Here is a 19,295-nt window from a genome sequence, read left to right on the forward strand (position 1 = left end):
TTGAAGGATTTAGATATCATTCAGTGTCCAGTGTGTGTGTATTTGTGGCAGGGTGGTGGTGGTTTCAGATGAAGATGGTGTGATTCAGCTTTGTGTTTCAGGGAAATCAGTCTTGTGATAATGAAAGACAGACCTGCAAAGAGAGGAAACAGGGACTGAACAATTGCAGGAGACAAAGTAAGAAGCTCTCCTTTGAGCTCAAGGAAGAATTTATATAGTGGTTGTAGGAGAGGGGAAGAAAAAAAAGCAGAGAAAGAAGAAACATAATAATTAGAAAATCTAAAAGCCTTAATAATTTATAGAAGGTTGACAGTAAGAGAAGAATGGAAGTCCTGTGGTTCATGTTGGGCCCCTGGAAAATTGATTGATGTCCCAAATATATGTGATCTTAAAGAAGAGAGTTCTTCAGAAGCCTGAAGTTTTCTAAGGATAAAAGAAAATAAAAATAGTAAAATAATAAAAAACAGCTAACATGCACTTGCACACTTACTGTGTACCAGGCATTTCTAAGTTCTTCACATGTAATAGCTCATTCAATTCCCACAATTGTTGTGAGCTAAGTAGGATTATTACACCTATTTTCACAATGAAGACACTGAAGCAAAGAAAGTTAAAACAACTCGCACCAAGATCACCCAGCTAATCAGTGTGGGAGGCAGGAGGGATGTGGACCCAGGCAACCTGGCTCTGGAATCTATGCTCTTGACCACTATGTTCTGCTACCCTTCTAAGATGACCCTGGTTCTGAACATGCTGGCTTTACAGTGCTCTGGAGATGAAGATCCCTAATAAGAAGGTCAAACTCAAACTCCAGTAATTGAAAACTGGAGGTGCACATCTGGAAGGCATATGTGTGATGCGAAGGTGAAAGCTGGATCTGTGGAAGGGATAAGGACAACCAGGGGAGGTGGGGGCAGGGAGAGGCAGCAAGAAGTGAAGGGGAAGGAGGAGTAGGGATGGGAGAGAAGACAGAGAACACAAGCTGGAAATGTTTCTCACTGAGTGAGAAAGAAGAGGAACCAAAAGCGTGCAGTCAATGAAGGAAGACTTTCAGATGAATTTCAAGCATGTTCTCAATTACATGAAATGGGGAAGACCAGTTAGGCAAGGAGCCAACCAACCAAAGGCTATTGGTAAAGCTGAGTGAGTGATTCTATATGGAGGGGGTTGGGTGAAGTTCAGGGCTTCGTGGAGCCCACGTGGATGACACACTTCCAGCTCCACCTATCATCCACTCACTGCCCTTCTCCCAACCAAACCATTGGGGGCACGAAATCAAATCACATAGATCCAAGAGAGGGTCAATGTTTAAGAGGAAATTCCATTTGCAACTTTTACTGAGCAACAGAAAAATTCAGAGATAAATGGCAAGGTCCCTGAACTCACTCTTTTAGTAGTCTTCTTACGTAAATAATTAACCCAAAGTTAATCTTATTAACAACCTCTTCTCAAAGTCTGTTTCTTTGTTTTAAATAAGGAAAATTCAGTCTCAAGTCAGTGTCATCTTGCTCCTCTACCTGTGGCCTTCACCTTGGTACCCTAAAGAGTAGCCAGTCTGTGTCCAGCCTGCTGAGACAGCGTTCCACATACAGTACTTCCAATGACCCTATCCATACATATTTGTCTTCCTCAGCTCTAAGCTCACTGCTGAGATTACTCACCAGACTAAAATAAACACACCTATTAAACATTATAAATAGATGTACATGAAGCAACAGACATAGTAACAGAATAAAACAGACACCGGCTGGAAGATCAATTTCCTTAGCCCATCTACCTAAAATGTATACTTCTAATTTATTCTTCCCATACTATTTTATATTAACTTCTGAAATGAAAGCGAGTATCATTCTCCTGTTGAATTTATTCTCCTCCTTGTCATAAGAAGTTTGATATTTATTCTAGAGGGGAGAAAGGCATCATCTGTAAGCTTCCAGAAACTCTTTGCCACAAATCAAACCTTTTGAATCATCTCAACATGGGGAAGTCCAGGCATTATTTCGACTTGGGAGGAAGAACAAGCACAAATTTAGCTAATCCATTCTGTATGGAATCGTGTCAAGTAATCCAGTTGTTTATCCTGAGCAGTCAAGAGGAAAGACTTGTTACATCTAAAGCAAAAGTAGTACATGTAAGTGCTTGATTTGGTTTTCTTCAAGATTTGTCCAAAGGCTACATATTGAACTATGCCTAGAAGTGCATGTTTGGGCAGCTTTTCCCTAAAGGATTTCCCTTCCTTTAAAAAAGCCTAATGATAAGAGGAAAAAAAAAAAAAACCCACATTTCTGTAGGTATTTTAGCCTTTCAGTTTATGCACTTCTTAATCTTTCTAACTTTCTCCTTTCTATAAAATGACATAGGTGACGAGGTGCTATGTTTCCACAGACTTATGTAAGATGTACACATGAGCAAAGACACAGGCCTTTTTGCCCCACTGTGATGTACTTTGATACTTCTGTGCACTGGGTATATGACAAAGCTCCTGTCATACTGGGTTATATACCTCCCTGCTAGGCTGAGAGTGCAAGACCCAAGGACGGGTTCTGACCCACTCTGCATTCCCCTTGCCTATCATGGAATAGCTACTCTTGTAAGTCTTTGGTTGATCAATGAATGAATAAATGAAAGAATGTTCCCTTAACTGCTGTTGGCTCTCATGCATATTAGAAATTGAATTTCTGCCTCGGGCTTTTGTTCCTTTTTTTCTTAGACTCTAGCTTGAAGATTCAGTGCTCTTGTGCCGGAGGCAAAAGTGATTGAGAGGAATCTATTTTATACTCAGGATATTTAAAGGAATTTTATAACATATTACAAAAATGGGAAATTATCAAAAAGGGTGAATGCCATTTTATAGATCACAGGGAATATATGTTCTCCTGAAGATAGAAATACTAAACCCAGATAGCTCTGAAATTTGAAATAGGTGGATTTTTTCCCTTCCAACCTTAAGAATTCTCTGAACAAGAAAATAGTAGTTTGTCCTAAGGCACAGTAGCTCCTTTTAATAATATGTCTCTCCAATTTTCAAAATGTTCCCTCTCCAAAATCTCTAAGCCAATCTGAAGTAGATTTCATGTCAAGGTTGTGATCAGAGATTGTATCATCTTGACCTTACCACCTTTTCTCTGCTATATGCCATATTGATTTGATCCATAAAGGGAGGTTAAAATATATAATGAACATCATTATGCCTCATCCAAATTGTACAGTTTTATAGTATTTTCTTTCACAAGAAGTTATAAAACTTAGAGGCATAAGGACCCTTAGAATCCAAATAGCACAATTTCCATCAATTTTCCAAACTGTTCTGACAACTTGGCTGTGTGCCCGTGCCTTGAGCACCTCAAACTCACTGTCTTTCAGGCAATCCATGGATCTCAGCAAAGAGGTCCTGTGACAAGGTATCAAAGATGTACTTTCCAGAAATATCCATTGATTTGTCAAAATTTAGCCTGTTGAGGTAATACAGGCTAAAGTTGAGTCTTTTCAAATAAACATCCACACAAATAACTTGAGGATTTAAAAGAAAGCTTATTTTTTTTCAGGCTGATTCTTCTTATTCTTTAGGCCAATACTGCAAGTTCCATCTATTCCTCAAGTAATGTCATCTTGAGTCATTTACTCTAATGGTCATTTTTTTCATAATACATTCCAAAACATCCAACAAATTTCATTAGTATTTGGTAACCTCCACTGAATATAATTATTTTCAGTTTAATTTGAAAAGTCCAAAGTAGAGGAAGAAGATGACCTTCTTTATTCCATTAATAGACCCTCTGGTTTACATATTACTTTTTTAGGAGCCATTCACATTACCACTATTTAAATACATTTTGCTTCTAAGTCAAGAGCACTCTAATACTCTAATATACACTTGGTTTTAGAGCCATGCCAAACTTTACATTTATTTCTATGAAATATCCTTTTCATTTTTTTCTTACCTTTTAACACCTTTCTTCAGCTGAAACTTGAAAAAATCCAGCAAGATATATATAACTTCTCAATGGGCTATATATAACTTCTATTATCTTTATTCACATCACTGACCAAAACTTGAACAGTCCCAGGGTCATGAAAAAAGTGTGTAGCATTCCACAAAAACCTTCTTCTGGTTGACATCAGTCTTCCTTTGGGGGCAATAATTCAACCAAGATCTAATCCACCACATAATATTAGCATCCAGACCACATTTCTCCACTTTTTCCACAAGGGAAAATGAGAAACTTTGTGAAAGGTTTCCACATGATAAAACTAAAAGAATGTTTCGCCAAAAATACAAGACAGAGAAAAAATTTATTCTTGTATTACTCACCCTGTGTGTACTGGGTTAAATATTCACATCCACCCGGAACCTGAAATATGACCTTATTTGGAAATAGGGTCTTTGCACATGTAATCAAGTTAAGATGGCTCTTTGCAATGACTGGTACTCTTACAAGCAAACAGAGATTTGGACACAGATCTAACACAGAAGGAAGACAACCATGTGAACATGAACGTAGAGAATGGAATTATGCTACCATAAGCCAAAAATTGCTGGCAACCACTAGAAGATAGAAGATGCAAAGAAGCAACCTTCCCTAGAGTCTGCAGAGGGAGTGCAGCCAGGTTGACCTTGGATTTATACTCTAGCCTCCAGAACTCTTGAAAGAACAAATTTTTGTTTTTCCAAGCCACATAGTTTACAGTAATTTGTTACAGCAGCTCCAGGAAACTAATACATTATGTATCATACGGAGAATGCTTTCTCCCCCCTACCTGCCCTAATCCTATAGGCACATCAAATATACCCCTTGCCTCAGTCTATTTCAAGTCCATATACAACTCTTCCTTTTCATAGTTCAGTCATTAAAATGAGGACTACACAACTTGGCAGCTAATAATGCACTCATTGTAATGTTTTACAATTATTCTTTGAGTAGTACTCTTATATTTCAAATTAGATTATAATCTTTGTGAGAATAGGACTAATATTTTGTCTTTTTGTATAGCTTACAGCACCAAAACCACATTCTGCCCATTGTTGGTAAAACATGATACCACATGTTCACACACAACAACGGGCCATGAGAAAACTGGCCTAGAAAGCAAACAAATTCATTTAAGATGAAGTCGTAATAGTTTCATCTGATAAACATCATTAGCAAGATACTATAGCACTTCTAAAAAATATGTTATAATATGTTAATAGGGAGAGAATGTTATATATTTTAAGAAATTTTCACCAAGGTAAATTTTAAAATTAATCTCTTCTTTTATTGGAAATGAATATTTTTTTATAGTATGTATTTTTTCTTCTTTCCTCTTTTTGGTCTTTTGTCTGGTCCTACTCTTAGTTATTTCTTTAATGTAGGATATATGAATGCTCTATTCAAAAAGTGACCTGTAATATAAATATGCTTTCCATAGATCACTCAATATCAAGAGAGCTACCCCCTAGACAAGCAGGAAATCTTGTGATCTATAGGGCCTGCACAGGGATACTTAAGCGAGACCTAGAAGCCATCCTCTACTCCAGTGTTAAGTTTATGGATCTCAGTACCTCTTTTTCATCAGCAGCAGTCGTGAAATGCAAAACAAGTTCACTGAGAACCAGCTTTCATCTCACCCTTCTCCACTTTTCACATTGCAAAGAAATTGAAGGCCCACATTTCAGTGAGCTGGGCCAGGACCTATTCATGTGCAGATACAGAAAGCTTATACCCCCAGCTTCAATGAGTACCCTTCTCCGTAATCAATTTCATCAGTGAAAGCCAAGTCATTTTCTGCTGAAAAGTGAGCTGTGATATCTTGTCTGTTTCCTAATGGATCTTTTCCCTGGAATGCCACACATGGCCATGTAACAATCATTCAAAAGTACAGCCTTTTATTTTCCTGCCAAGGTAACACATCCACCTCACTAAGAACACACTGATTTTTTTTTTTTAGCTAAACCTTCTTTTTCCATAGCAAGGCAGAGAGGGTGACCATGTCAATATCTATAAACCAGATGACCTGCATCTCTAATGCTTTCTGAAGCCAGGTAACCCCACAAATCTCAGAGACCCCAGCCTGAAAAGGAATTATGACTTTTGACTTTTTTTTAATAAATTTATTTTTTATTGGTGTTCAATTAGCCAACTTACAGAGTAACACCCAGTGCTCATCCCGTCAAGTGCCCCCCTCAGTGCCTGTCACCCAGTCACCCCCACCCCCCGCCCTCCTCCCCTTCCACCACCCCTAGTTTGTTTCCCAGAGTTAGGAGCCTTTATGTTCTGTCTCCCTTTCTGATATTTCCCACACACTTCTTCTCCCTTCCCTTATATTCCCTTTCACTACTTTTGACTTCTTATGGGCTAACGTATCTCTATGGCTCTGCCACTTGGTACTTGACTAATAGGTGCTATTGAGGACAAGTCTTCTTAACCCAAAGGAGTGAGGAGAACTTCAAACATTTCCCTTCTGAAAGGGAAATGTATGTGGTCTTCCCTTGCACAATTTTATACTGAGTAAAGGGTAGGGGGGGAGGTACATGCACACTGGAAGGAAAATTGAAGAAGAAACTTCATAGGAATGAAAGTATTCCATTTGGCATTCTTTAGGACAGGTGATCTAGCAAATGAGTCCTCTGAAATAGCTACCCAGCTCACTCCGCTACATTAGTATTTCAATTCTCTGAGATGGAGAAGAAAACAACCAAGCGGCCAAAAATAATAATGCTTGGCTCAAAAACTACACCATGCCAAATACAACCACCTCTCCTTGAGAAAACTGTTTCACATTTATGCAAGTTCAGGGCACACTGAAGGATATCCCTGTTCTCCAAGACAAGGGACCATTTGAAGAACCAAAGCATGAAATACAGCCTATCAGGAGAGCCTCAGTTCTGCAGGTGGTCTGTGTAAAGGGGAATATGGGATCAGAGGAAGCCCTGATTAAAAGGAATATGTGTCCAAGAAGGAAATCCACTGATGGAGAAAAATACATGGGCTATAAATTCAGACCTACTGCTGCCACTAATGGAATAAGGAAGCTCGCACTAAGAAAAGTCATTCACAGCCAGGCATTTAAGTGGCAGAGGTGAGGAGGAGGGCTGGGGGCTGGCTGATGCATTCCTTGCCTGGATACAGGTCCCCTAGTTGGCTCTTGTTAAACAATTTCTGAAACGTAAGAAGTGACATGACAGGAAGCTATTAGAAGGAGCAATGTGCAATCAATCTGTCAATTCATTTAGAGCAACATTGAAGTATCAGAAGTTAGACTGTGACACAGCAGAAAAAGTAATTGAAGTGAGGCACAGTTTTACCCACTCTTACTGTGTCATCCCAGCGCCAAGCCCTGCCTTTACCAGCGAAGGGTGGCACCTTTCCTCTGTGTTGCCATCCCCTGGCACTAGAAGTTGCTATATTTCAACTGACCACAATTTAGTATAACATATATCTTCATATCACCACATACTGAGCTCTGTGAGGGATCCTCTCTCCTTCATGTTTTTCCTCCTGTCCCTACCATTGTGACAAAAAATAAATTCATTATTGAGTCAGTGAATTTATACATAAAGCAGGAGGGTTCAAATATCTGCAAGTGAATCATTCAGTAATGAATCAAAAACAACTTTAATTTCACAGAAAAGCAATGAACTTGAAGTGTTTTATCATTATTAGCACCTAACTTTAAAGGAAGAACAGCAGTTAGTAAAACAATATATGTTGATTCTCCCTAGCTATCATTAATTCAGCAAAATGAATGAATCATCTACCCATTTTAAGATTTATAGAACTACAAGATAAAAAACACTGTAATCTTCCGTCTCTTTAAAGCAACCAATAGTTTTAAACTGCAATAATCTCAGTAGATGAAAATCTCACCTGATTTAAAGGATTTGAGGAAACATTCTGTATATCATTGATCCAATAACTCTGCTTCCAATAAAATTTCCTAAGATATTAGAAATAGATGTTGACAAATCCTTATGAACAAAGATGTTCACAGCTTTTTATGATAGGGAAGAAAGGGAGGAAGAAAGGAGGAAAATTCAGTTGGAAATTGACAAAATATTCTTTCAATGGAATATAACGTAGCCAGTAAAATAATATTAATTCAAATGTTATAATTCCACTGGAAATCATGGATAAGATAGTACTCATGAAAACAGAAAATGAAAGATTAAATACCTGGTGTGATCTCTAATGAATGGATGGACAGATGGACAGGTGGATACTCACAAGGAAGGTAAGGAGGAAGAAGGGCCAAAACATCAGGTGGGTTTTCTTTCTTTGAACATTTATAGATATTTATAAGAAGCAGGGATTGTTTACATACTCAGAAACATATTAATGACAAATTGTTGAAAATAAAAAGTGACACAGGAGCCAGGTTTTGAGAACCATCTCCAATCACTTTCAAACCCTTTATTTACATGTTAGAATTTGTCATGTATTTCTAATTTACCTTATTATCTGAAAAACAGCAATCATTTCTGTTAATTAAATTGCTTTTTTGTTAGTCTACAGTTGCAAATCAGTGAAAAGGACAGTATATGTTCATTTTTAGTAATAAAACTAAGAAATTAAGCATCTATGAGTAGAAACTGAGAAATTAAGCTAATCATATTCAAATTTCTCTTTTAAGCTGAATTAAAAGAAAGACTTTGCCTTTGGGGGTAGGATATGTACATTGAGTAATATAATTTTTTAAAAGATTTTATTTATTTATTTATTCATGAGAGACAGAGAGAGCGAGAGAGCGAGAGGCAGAGACACAGGCAGAGGGAGAAGCAGGCTCCACCCAAGGAGCCTGACGTGGGACTTGATCCCCGGGATCACACCCTGGGGTGAAGGTGGTGCTAAACCACTGAGCCACCTGGGCTGCCCGAGTAATATAATTTAAGTGGAATTAGCCACTCTGCATGTTGTGATTACTATATATAAAGATTTACTTCAAAATGAATATTTGGTACTGAATGACACTTCAACATACTACTGAAGATATTGATAAATATTATGTTTGTTGCCTGAATCAGGTCATCAGGAACAGGACTTCAGAAAATGGAGAAACACTTTAGAAACCGATTACAGTGCTCTAAACGCCTGTGAGATGGGCCTATCGTTAATACTCTTATCGAACCATGTGATATTTATTAAACCTTCATTTGCATCAACATTCGACTACCAACATTGTAGACTGAAAAACATATTTGTAAATTCAAGCCTTCCTTTGCCCAAGAAGAGCCTGTTCAGAATTTCAGATCTAAGCTTCTTTAGGAAATGAAGTGCTTTTGACATGGCTGAGATTTTTCAAAATAATCACACCTCTCATACCAGTGAAGCCAAGGTAAGTGTAAACATTTGTGCATTCTAAAGATGGTTCAAAGTTTCAAGACTGTCTGGATAAGCAGGTTATGTGGACCTACATCCTTTCAGAGATGTTTTTCTTTTCCCCAACTTTTGTTTAAGAGGTCCAAATATTTTACCTAAAATTATAAAGACTTATTTGCACAACCCAGCATATTCTATTCTGGTAACCAGTCAAAAATGAAAACAGTGGGATGTTACCTATCATATAGACAAAACATCTGGGAGAATGGTCACATATTTTTATCCAAAAAGCCTGAACCGACCGAACAAATATGTGGCATGACACTTACTTTTAGTGTATTATTTTCAGCTTGGGTGGAAACATTTTTTGAACAGAGCAGATTCCTTCAGACTGTAAATGCAATTAAGTTTCCACTTGGATCTCACAGAAAGGCCAAATAGTAATTTCAAAAGAACCTTTCTTAGGGAGTTCAAAGCGAAAGGTGTAAATACATTTTCTCTGAGAAATATGACTAACGAGATATTTGCATCCACTGAACTGCATAGGATCAGGAGACTGACTACATGCAGGGCCATCCAAAGAAGTTCTAAGGCCATGAAAATGATCCCAGTCCCATCGACTGACTGCACTCTCAAGATGTGACAGTAGTTATTTGACAGCCAAGATGTTTTGCTGATCAAATTAATCCAACTCTACATCTCAGTCTTCAAAAACTATTTCATGATAATTTGTGTCAATCTTTGTTAAAACACTGGATGCAGCACAGCTTTCTGCTAGCCACAGAATTTTCATTGAGCCTGGATTTGTTTCAAGCAATACCAAAAGAGAAGGGTGTTCTTTAAAGAGATAGTCCAAAGAAAAACGATCTGCAAGTTTTCTTGGCATGCTTATGATATCTTAAAGCCCTGACAATTAAGACACTTCTTATAAAGCCTGAAGTGACACATGTGCACAACAACAGCAACAAAGTAAAATAAAATAAAATGACACGTGCCAATACAGTACACGTTGATTTGGTCCTTCTCTGATTTCAAGGACAACTGTTCAAAATGCCTCTATGAATACTGAAATGATGCTTCTTTCCCTTCTAGGCTTTATTACAGCAAACGGGCTTTAGTCATTTTCCTGGGACAGATTTTCCAATGTCTTTATTATTATTCAACATCTCCATCCCATACTCTTTTAAAAGATTTTATTTATTTACTTATGAGAGACACAAAGAGAGAGGCAGAGACACAGGGAAAGGGAGAAGCAGGCTCCCCATGGGGAGCCTGATGTAGGACTCGATCCCAGGACCCCAGGATCACGACTTGAGCCAAAGGCAGGCGCTCAACTGCTGAGCCACCCAGGTGCTGTTCCATCCCATACTCTCACCACTAAGACTTATATATCACATCCATTACTCAGGAAGTTCTACCTAATGGAATAATTATGTCTAGAATGTCCTACAGCATGATCTTTTTCAATTTGGTTCAAATTACAATCTGTTTCTTTTTTTCGTTCATGGATTTTTCTGCTTGGACAAATGATGATCAGAAGCAAAGATACCTTCAAGTCCAAATGCTCTTTCCACCACTTCTACCACCTCCCACCTCAGGAGAAAGAAAATATGAAATGAGAACATAAAGGACCTTGCAAAGAACAAAAAAAGTCCTTGCACTTAGAAGAATCAAGTTATTTTTTTCCTTATGGGAGATCAGAACATAAACCTCTTTTTTAATGTTTGAAGTCCTGACAATCGAAAGCTGCTAAGGTTCACAAACATTACATTCTACATCAGCCATGGGTAGATGTAAATAAATTCACGGTAAGAATCACTCAAAGCAAAAGCACATCATAATTTACTTTCCCAATCACAGGAGCTGAGAAGCAGCTACAATTCACTAAATCAAACAATATCCAAAAGAAAAAAACATTCGTGCTCTGCATCTATTGAGTGGTGGTGTACTATATCTTGTCTGAGTCTCTGAACATTTGTTGTTTTATGAGCAATGAAATCATCACTTTGTGATTCTAAGTGAGGACCCACAACGAGCAAAAATAAAGGATGGGAACTGGGGCAGAGATGGGGACCTTCCTGTGAATTTTTCATTATTCCTTTTATGCTTCACTAACACCCTAATCCTGCAAGGGTAGAAATATACTCAACTGTAAAAGATCATTTCCTAGAATCATTTGAGGATAGGGGTAGCAATTGACTTATAAGCTAAAAGCATTGCCATTGTACAAGACTTCCAAGAAAACTCTTTAAAGATCTCTGAGTTAGTTGTCAGGTACCCTTTTGCCTCTTGTCTTCCTCTTCTTTCTGCCTAGACTTCCATCATAGTGTCACCTGAGGTGACAGTGATGTGACTTTGAGAATGGAAGCTCTATGAAAAGAATAGTGGAATAGAAGATAAAAGGAGTAATATCTGGGATATTACTATGATAATATCCGGGAGTCACCAACATCAGCAGGAGTGCCTCCTCCAGAACTCATGTTACATAAAAGTAAATCCTTTCTTGATCAAGTTATGATAGTTTAGATCTCTTACTTGCAGGTGTATACATCAATTCCTAATTGATTTAATAGCTTTATTATAAATGAATTTGAGGAAGGCTGCTGACCCCCAAATCAGTAATACATTTAGTCTTAGGTTGTTTTTCCATTGCTGAGAATAAGTTGGATAAAGCAAACACAACTTTGATTTTAAACTGGCCCTTTTAAAAAAAAATATATAAGTATATATCTCCTAGATATTTTGAAGTAAAGTGGAGAAAAATGTACCAGCCAATATTGCTGTTAACCACACACTTAACTACATTTCTCTCTGAAGTTGTATAAATGTACTTGCTAAAGTAATTGGGATAATTGGATATACCATTAGTGTAACGAGATCTTTGTTTTACAATTCTCGCACTATCCAACCAGCTCCTTTCACTAACTACTCCAAAGCCATGAGCTTGAGTTTCAAGAAGCAACACAAGTACCAAAGAGGCACCAGGTAAGAGTGGGTACTTAGGACAAGAATGCATCATATTTCATACAAAAAAGGGACTTGACTTCCCTAGAGAGTTTTATGATGAGAAGAGAGATCCCATTTGACAAAGTGGTTCCCATGTGGCCTGCCTGGAGCCCGGGGAAATCTAATGAAATAGTTTCTGATGGCCTCAGTTAGGATAAGATTTCAATGATCTTTATTAACTTCATTAATCATGTAATCATCTTTCCATTTTGTAACTGAATTTATACCATTTTAAGATAATGGCTTCTAAGGTCTGTAGAGCCAAAGCTACAGTATGACCTCAAAGACACATTCCTTTCCTTGTTTGAGTATCAAATGCTGCCACTGAGAATTATTTTCTAATTGATGTAACGGGAAAGATGTTCACAGAAACATTTATGCCTTGGCCAAGGCAGAATGGCAATATGGCCTTAATCTTCATATTTCAAAATAGGATGCTTCCTAAATAGTCTACAGCTGGCTCAAGGAAAGTATAAAATGATTAAGATGGAAAGATAAATTTTAAAGTAATTTTTTAGATACCTTGAAGGAACAAAATCTTATGGAAACTATTTCATTTAGGACAAACAATGATACACATCAAAAATAATATTCATGATTTGCTAAGTGGGAAGAGGTATAAGACAACACATTAAGTCCACTGAATAGCATCCGTGTAATAAGAAAAAAATGCAAAAATCCATTCATGAGGGTCCATTTTCTCCCCTTCCTGTTTATATTTTTATTTATCTTTTTAAATTTTTTAAATCTTTTTCTTAACTTTAATTAAGAAAATTATTTTTCCAATTTTTCCATGCTGTACCTAATAATTATAAAAAGAAAATGGTATTCCCTGAGATTTCTGACACTTTTGCTAAGACAAAATTAAACATGATTTTCTCCCTTTTCCTTTTTTTTTTATAAATTTATTTTTTATTGGTGTTCAATTTGCCAACATATAGAATAACACCCAGTGCTCATCCCGTCAAGTGTCCACCTCAGTGCCCGTCACCCAGTCACCCCCAACCCCCGCCCACCTCCCCTACTTTTCCTTTGCTTAAATTAGTAAGTGTGCAAGTTCTTTGGAGTTGTGCGTGTTCTGTTTTGTCCTCTCTAGTGCTCAGCTCATGAGAAGGACCATTAACAGAAGTCCTGGTCAATAACTGGCATAGCACTTGACATTTGGCTAAGGAAGGATTCTCTTAGCATTTTTCTTCACAAAGCTAGACTCCATGTACATTTATACATTTCTCCCATAGAGATGTGAGCTGAAGCAAAGCCCAAGGATTCATGTACTAACAACTTGTCTTGTTGGCTGATGTGAGTACAAAATTTCTATAGGGTCCCTCTGGGGTCTATCACAGGCAGAGCTCAGGGCCAGTTAGACCAGGCTGTCTGCTTATCAATAGCTTTAAACAGACCTCTGACTTTATCTTCAAATGTAATTATACCTATGGATGGTGAGTTACACAATGGATTGAGGGAATAGCACATCAATGATTTAATTTAATGACAGATGTTCAAGGGAAACATTTGTAATACAGCATAGTGTTCTTGTTTGGCATTTCCAAATTCTTTAATATAACAATATCTTCAAAAAACTGAAATGGCCCAGACTCTGTTGATATGCTAAAGGCCTATAGAGGTATATAAATATATCATAATGAATATCTAACATATATGGTCAGGAATGTGAAGCTTACATTTACATAAAGAAGCACTCCTGGTGAAATGTTACTCAAATGTGCATAAATCTATACAGAGTGAAAGTATTTTTGCTTCAAATATCTAGTTCAGTATTATATCTGTTTCATCATTTAAAATGCTTATAAAGTACATAAAATATAAGACTTACATGGAAAAGGAAGAAAAAACTCACATGAGTTCATTTTCATCAATCAGGAGATAGAAAAAGTGGGCTATTTTTAGCTGATGTTTAGCTCTATGATTTTAAGTTGTATTCTGTCCCCATTGGATGGATGAATAAGAGTCTGATAACTACACTTTCCTCTTTTTACCCTTCCCAAACTAACAGGGAAATTAGCTCACACACATTTATCATTTAATGTGGTTTCATTGCTGGTTATCCACTTTGATATTCAGCAAACGTTCTAAATTGCTCATTTACTGAGCTGATTCACATGTAGGGCTGAAATAGATCCATTAATGAATTATTATATTACTGTAGGTCTACTTAAAGTTACTTGATTTTAGGCTTAATGGCAGAAAAAAAGCCTTAAGAGGATGGATAATATATTTTAATTTTATGCATTTTACCTATTTTAGCAACATATTCTCACACTGTTTTTGCTGTAAATATCTTATTACTACTAAGTATTAAAGGGAGGTCAGAAATATCCATCAATATACTTCATATTACAACTTCAATTGAAATTGTAATTTAATTTACACTTTTTAGAACAGAATAATAGTAGTTCATTTACTAAAATAACTTAATATGAGCAAATGCATTTGATTATAAAAGCATGAAAGATAAGCCATTTAACTAGAATTGTCATACACAAACTATAAACTGTAATATAAAATAATTTTATTTTTTCCTTTAACCAACAGAAATAGCACCCAAATACACTAATAATAGCTAAAATTTAATCTTGAGAAAAGATTTACATTTAAAATCTCTCTTATAGATGTTATTCTACTTAAAATATCCCCTTTACAAGATAGCTAATATTTAAAATCTAAATAAAATTTGAAACTTAATCCAAAATATAGAATTGAAAAAACTTAAGCTAAATTAGCACATTATTCATAATTTTTAGAGAAAAAAAGCTACTCCTTTTGATAGAGTAAAATAATACCTATGAAAACTACTTTTCCAACTTGGATTTTTTTAAAAAGAGTATTTAGCAATGGAATAAAAGACACAGAATAGGTGTGTAATATAGTTAATGGTCTTGTAACAGTGCTGTATGGTGACAGATGGTAGCTACACTTGTGGTAAGCATAATGTATAGAGAAGTTGAATCATTATGTTGTACACCTGAAACTAATATAACATTGTATGCCAATGATGCTAAAGGAGATTTAAAAATTAAAAATAAATAAAATTAAAAAATTGAAAGACAAAGCTTAAGTGACTCTTTTGATGGTCCAGAGAAAATCTAAAGGATGTTCTTTCTGGACCAGCATCACAAAGCACTAAATTTCACTGCAGCCAAATGGAAATGGGATGACGGCCAGTGAATGAAAAGTGGCAGGAGAAGGAATCTGGTCTTTGGCAATCTTCGTACTGCGCACATTTGGAGGAAGAACTTCTCATTGTGAACATTAGTTATCTTTGGAAGGTGAAAATATGGAAAATGTTTCTTATTTAACTCCATTTCCTTGTATTTTATAAAAGGTGTCTAAATTGAATGGAGATTTTTTTCCCCCTAGATGTTCTATTTCATTCTTTGTCAAATCTCCCTGGCCTTTTTCATAGTTCTTTGGGTTTTGCTTATATTTTCAAGCTTCTCTATTTCAAACAGATATTAGGAAGGGTAAAGCTAGAGCTTCAATATAATAATACAGAGACTTGAAGAACTAGGAGGTTTATAGTGGTCTCATCTGCTCTTGCTGTGAATGGTCCAGGCCTCTCCATGTTCATTCAGAGACCTAGGTCCCACTCAAGCCATTGCATCTCCATCCCCTAGGACACTGTCAACAAATACCTGGTTAAAGCCAGGTTGTTGCCCATTGGGGCTCCAGCCAAGAATGAAGTAAGAGGGCCAGTGACACACACCACTTCCACTCACATTCTATTTGTGGGAACCTACTTACATGGCCACACCTGATGTACAGTCAACTGAGAATGTAGTCAAGCAAGGCAGCCATATACCCTTCCTCTCTATTACCTTGAAATAGGTGACAATCAATTATGGATAACTGGCCATCTTAGCCACAACATGAAATATAAAGATTTTAAATTATGTGCTTCTTGTATCTGGAAGTCTCTACAGGTCTGATTCTGGCACCTACTACTTCTGTTTTTTACTAATCACATCATATTTCCCGTATGTTTTGTGATTTTTGACTGTGAGTTCATGCTCTATGGAACCTTATCTGTGGGAATGTTTTGAGGCCCATGTTGAAGTTACATTCTTCCAGGGAAGAAATGCATTTGCTTTTGTCTACCAATCTTAAACAATTTTTAACTAAATTATTTATTTAAGTTCTGGTTATACCTTACATACAAGTTTCCTGTCAATCCCTTCTGAGCAGTGGGACCTAATACTAGCCCTCACTACTCTAAGATTGCAGCTTTTTTGGTTAGCACCTTGAGTGGGCCCTGTGCTTTCCTGGCCAGTCACATCAGACCATGAAGCCATTAGAGTGCTAGCCAATGGATTGTCTGACACCCTCAAATGTAGTGGTGCCCACTTACTTCCCAAATTCTAATTATTAGTTAATTTTTGGCCTCTATCAATTCCTTGCTTTTGTGCCAGCTTTGCAATACATTTAAAATTATGGGGGATCCCTGGGTGGCTCAGTGGTTTAGGGCCTGCCTTTGGCCCAGGGCGCGATCCTGGAGTCCCGGGATCGAGTCCCGTGTCAGGCTCCTGGCATGGAGCCTGCTTCTCCTTCTGCCTGTGTCTCTGCCCCATTCTCTCTCTCTCTCTCTCTCTCTCTCTCTATGTCTATCATAAATAAATAAATAAATCTTTAAAAAATAAAATTATTGGTCTTTCCTTGTTTGTTTTACATTTTAATCAGCATTTTAGATTTCTTTTTTGGGAAGATTATTTGATGTTTCCAGTCTAAGAGATAGAAGATACCAAGTATCATTTTGCATGGCATCCATATATATATATGCATATATATTATATATGTATATATATACACATATACACACATACATATCTATTTATGTTTTAATATATTCTATTTATATTTTATAAAAATATATTTTATATCTATATACATACATGATTTACAGATGATTTTAAGGGACATCATTGAAAGAACATGAGAGCTGGAATCACAAGACTAGAGTGTCCCTCCTTAATCTTATCTGTTGTATGATTTCTTTACACAAGACGAGCAATAGCTATTTTAACAACCTCTGTGAGATATGATGATCAGATGATAAAGAGTTCTGCAAATTCTCAAACAATATTGCCAGTTGGAATTAGGACCAAGAACCTTACAAGCTTAAAAACATCCATATGTCAATAGGTACAGAAGTGTTCCAAAGCAATGATTTACCAAGTCTTTTTCTTGATATCTTCCACAGTCTCTGCCCCTGCTGAGCTGGCCCTTTAGTTATTGGTTTCACCTGTGAACAGTTCACTGCCACTGCTGACTTCATCGAATATCTTCTTTGTACTTCCATCTGCATTTTATGTGAACTCTGGAGCGATTAGTTGCTAATATCAACAGTGGTGCACAGTCTAGGAACATTTATTGCTCCCCTGCCTGGCTTAATGTTTCTGACTTGGTACCATAATATTATTAATAGTCACAGGGCACAATAAAAGAAAATTAAGTGTTTATTTTGTTTAGGATTTAGCCACTTTACCTACAGCCTTTTTCCATTACATTTGCACATAAATGAGCATACACTACATTTTTTAGATGCAAATCAGGTTCTAACTTTGCTAATCATATAGTTTCCTTTCTGGGCTGGTTTCAGTGTTACTCCTGATGCATGTATATTGTAGCAAATGAAGAAATGGCCATGTGGTTGATGTTTGCCCTTTTGTGATTCATTAATAGTTTTTTTCTGCAGAGCAATGATATTTTAAAATCCAGTGGTACTCCACATATTCTTTTGCAATTCCAGGAGCATATCTGTTAAATTCCAGCCTGAAGTCAATTGTTCAATTGCAGATCATCTTCTAAGAAATAGTTAGAAACAATTGCCTTGAAATATGGAATCAAAGACATGAGAACTACTTCAAGTAAAGTGCATTGGAACAAAGTTTCAGCATTAAAAGGTCCTCACCTTTCAGCCTGAGAAATACCCCCAAAGACGTGAGACATTTAAGTGGGTGTCCAAGGTCAACAAAATGAGTTTATTCCACATTTTCTGCTTTCCCCACCACCTCTTACCTAGTGTTCTTCTAAATGAATTGTTTGTTCTGCTTTGAAAAGATAAATTAATATTTTACATGGCAAGAACCCTTTTATTCCTTGGTGGGATATTTTAAACTTGATTTATATGACGGTGTTTAAATGTTTAAAAGCTTTTGTAAGGCAAGTTCTCAATCGATTAAAGAATTTAGTTTCCCTTGAGGTTCCCACATCAGGTATTTTCTCAGAAGGCTTACTTCTAAAGATTTACAATCCAATCACTTCTTCCTGTTAACAGTATATTTCGGTGAGCATCCCGTTGGACCTCACACGGGGTTTTTGGCCCAGCACTGTCACGTGAAGTGACTGCAAACAGCACTCTGGAACCTGAATTTCCCAACACCCCATCACTGGGCTTTGGTCTGCTCACCTGGAAATCTGTATGAGATCTCTGGAATTTCTGGGAGTATCAACACATAGGTTCAATAGGTTATTCTAAGCAAAGAGGCAGAAAAATAAAATTCTGAGAGAATCTGGGTAAGAGGTACTAAATTTAAATCCAAGATGACTCTGAAAAATAGGAATAAACTTTTGCATAATACTTTGCAGTTTTAAAGATGTTTTTCCTGAATATTCCTTTTCATCTTTACTACAAAGGCAGGCATTATGATGACAGAGAATTTATTGATGAAGAAAGAGAGTCACAGAGATGTGGGGGGATTCACTTTGGACATAGATTCAGGTCTACTGGATCCTTGACCAGACTGTTCCTTCTTCACTATACTGCATGGGCAGCCAGTGACACCTGGTGAAGCTGGCTCCACACTGCAGACTTCAAAGTACCTTCCATACCTCTCCCCATGGTGTTTTCCAGTCATACTTCGTGCATCAAGCCTCACTCTTGCCTTACTGCCTGGGTCTTGGAATCCTGTAAAAAATAGCCACCTATAGCACCCCCTCCGCCATCTCCATCACCACAACTGACCAAAGTCAACATAA

General features: G+C 36.9%; 1 protein-coding gene across 5 annotated transcripts in view; it reads right to left on the reverse strand.

Moving 5' to 3' along the window:
• The window catches only part of NCKAP5 (NCK associated protein 5), a 964,576-nt gene that overhangs the window by 761,582 nt on the left and 183,699 nt on the right, over positions 1-19,295 (reverse strand). Inside the window, exon 1 of one of the 5 annotated variants that reach the window (XM_077861471.1) lies at positions 3,942-4,250. The exons of the other annotated variants lie outside the window; for them this stretch is intronic. The gene's annotated coding sequence lies outside the window, so the exon portion shown is untranslated. Of the gene's footprint in view, positions 1-3,941; positions 4,251-19,295 lie in introns of those variants that run through there. 5 annotated transcript variants of the gene reach the window in all.

Source organism: Canis aureus, chromosome 20, assembly GCF_053574225.1.
Source record: "Canis aureus isolate CA01 chromosome 20, VMU_Caureus_v.1.0, whole genome shotgun sequence".
In the NCBI taxonomy this organism is placed as follows: domain Eukaryota; kingdom Metazoa; phylum Chordata; class Mammalia; order Carnivora; family Canidae; genus Canis; species Canis aureus.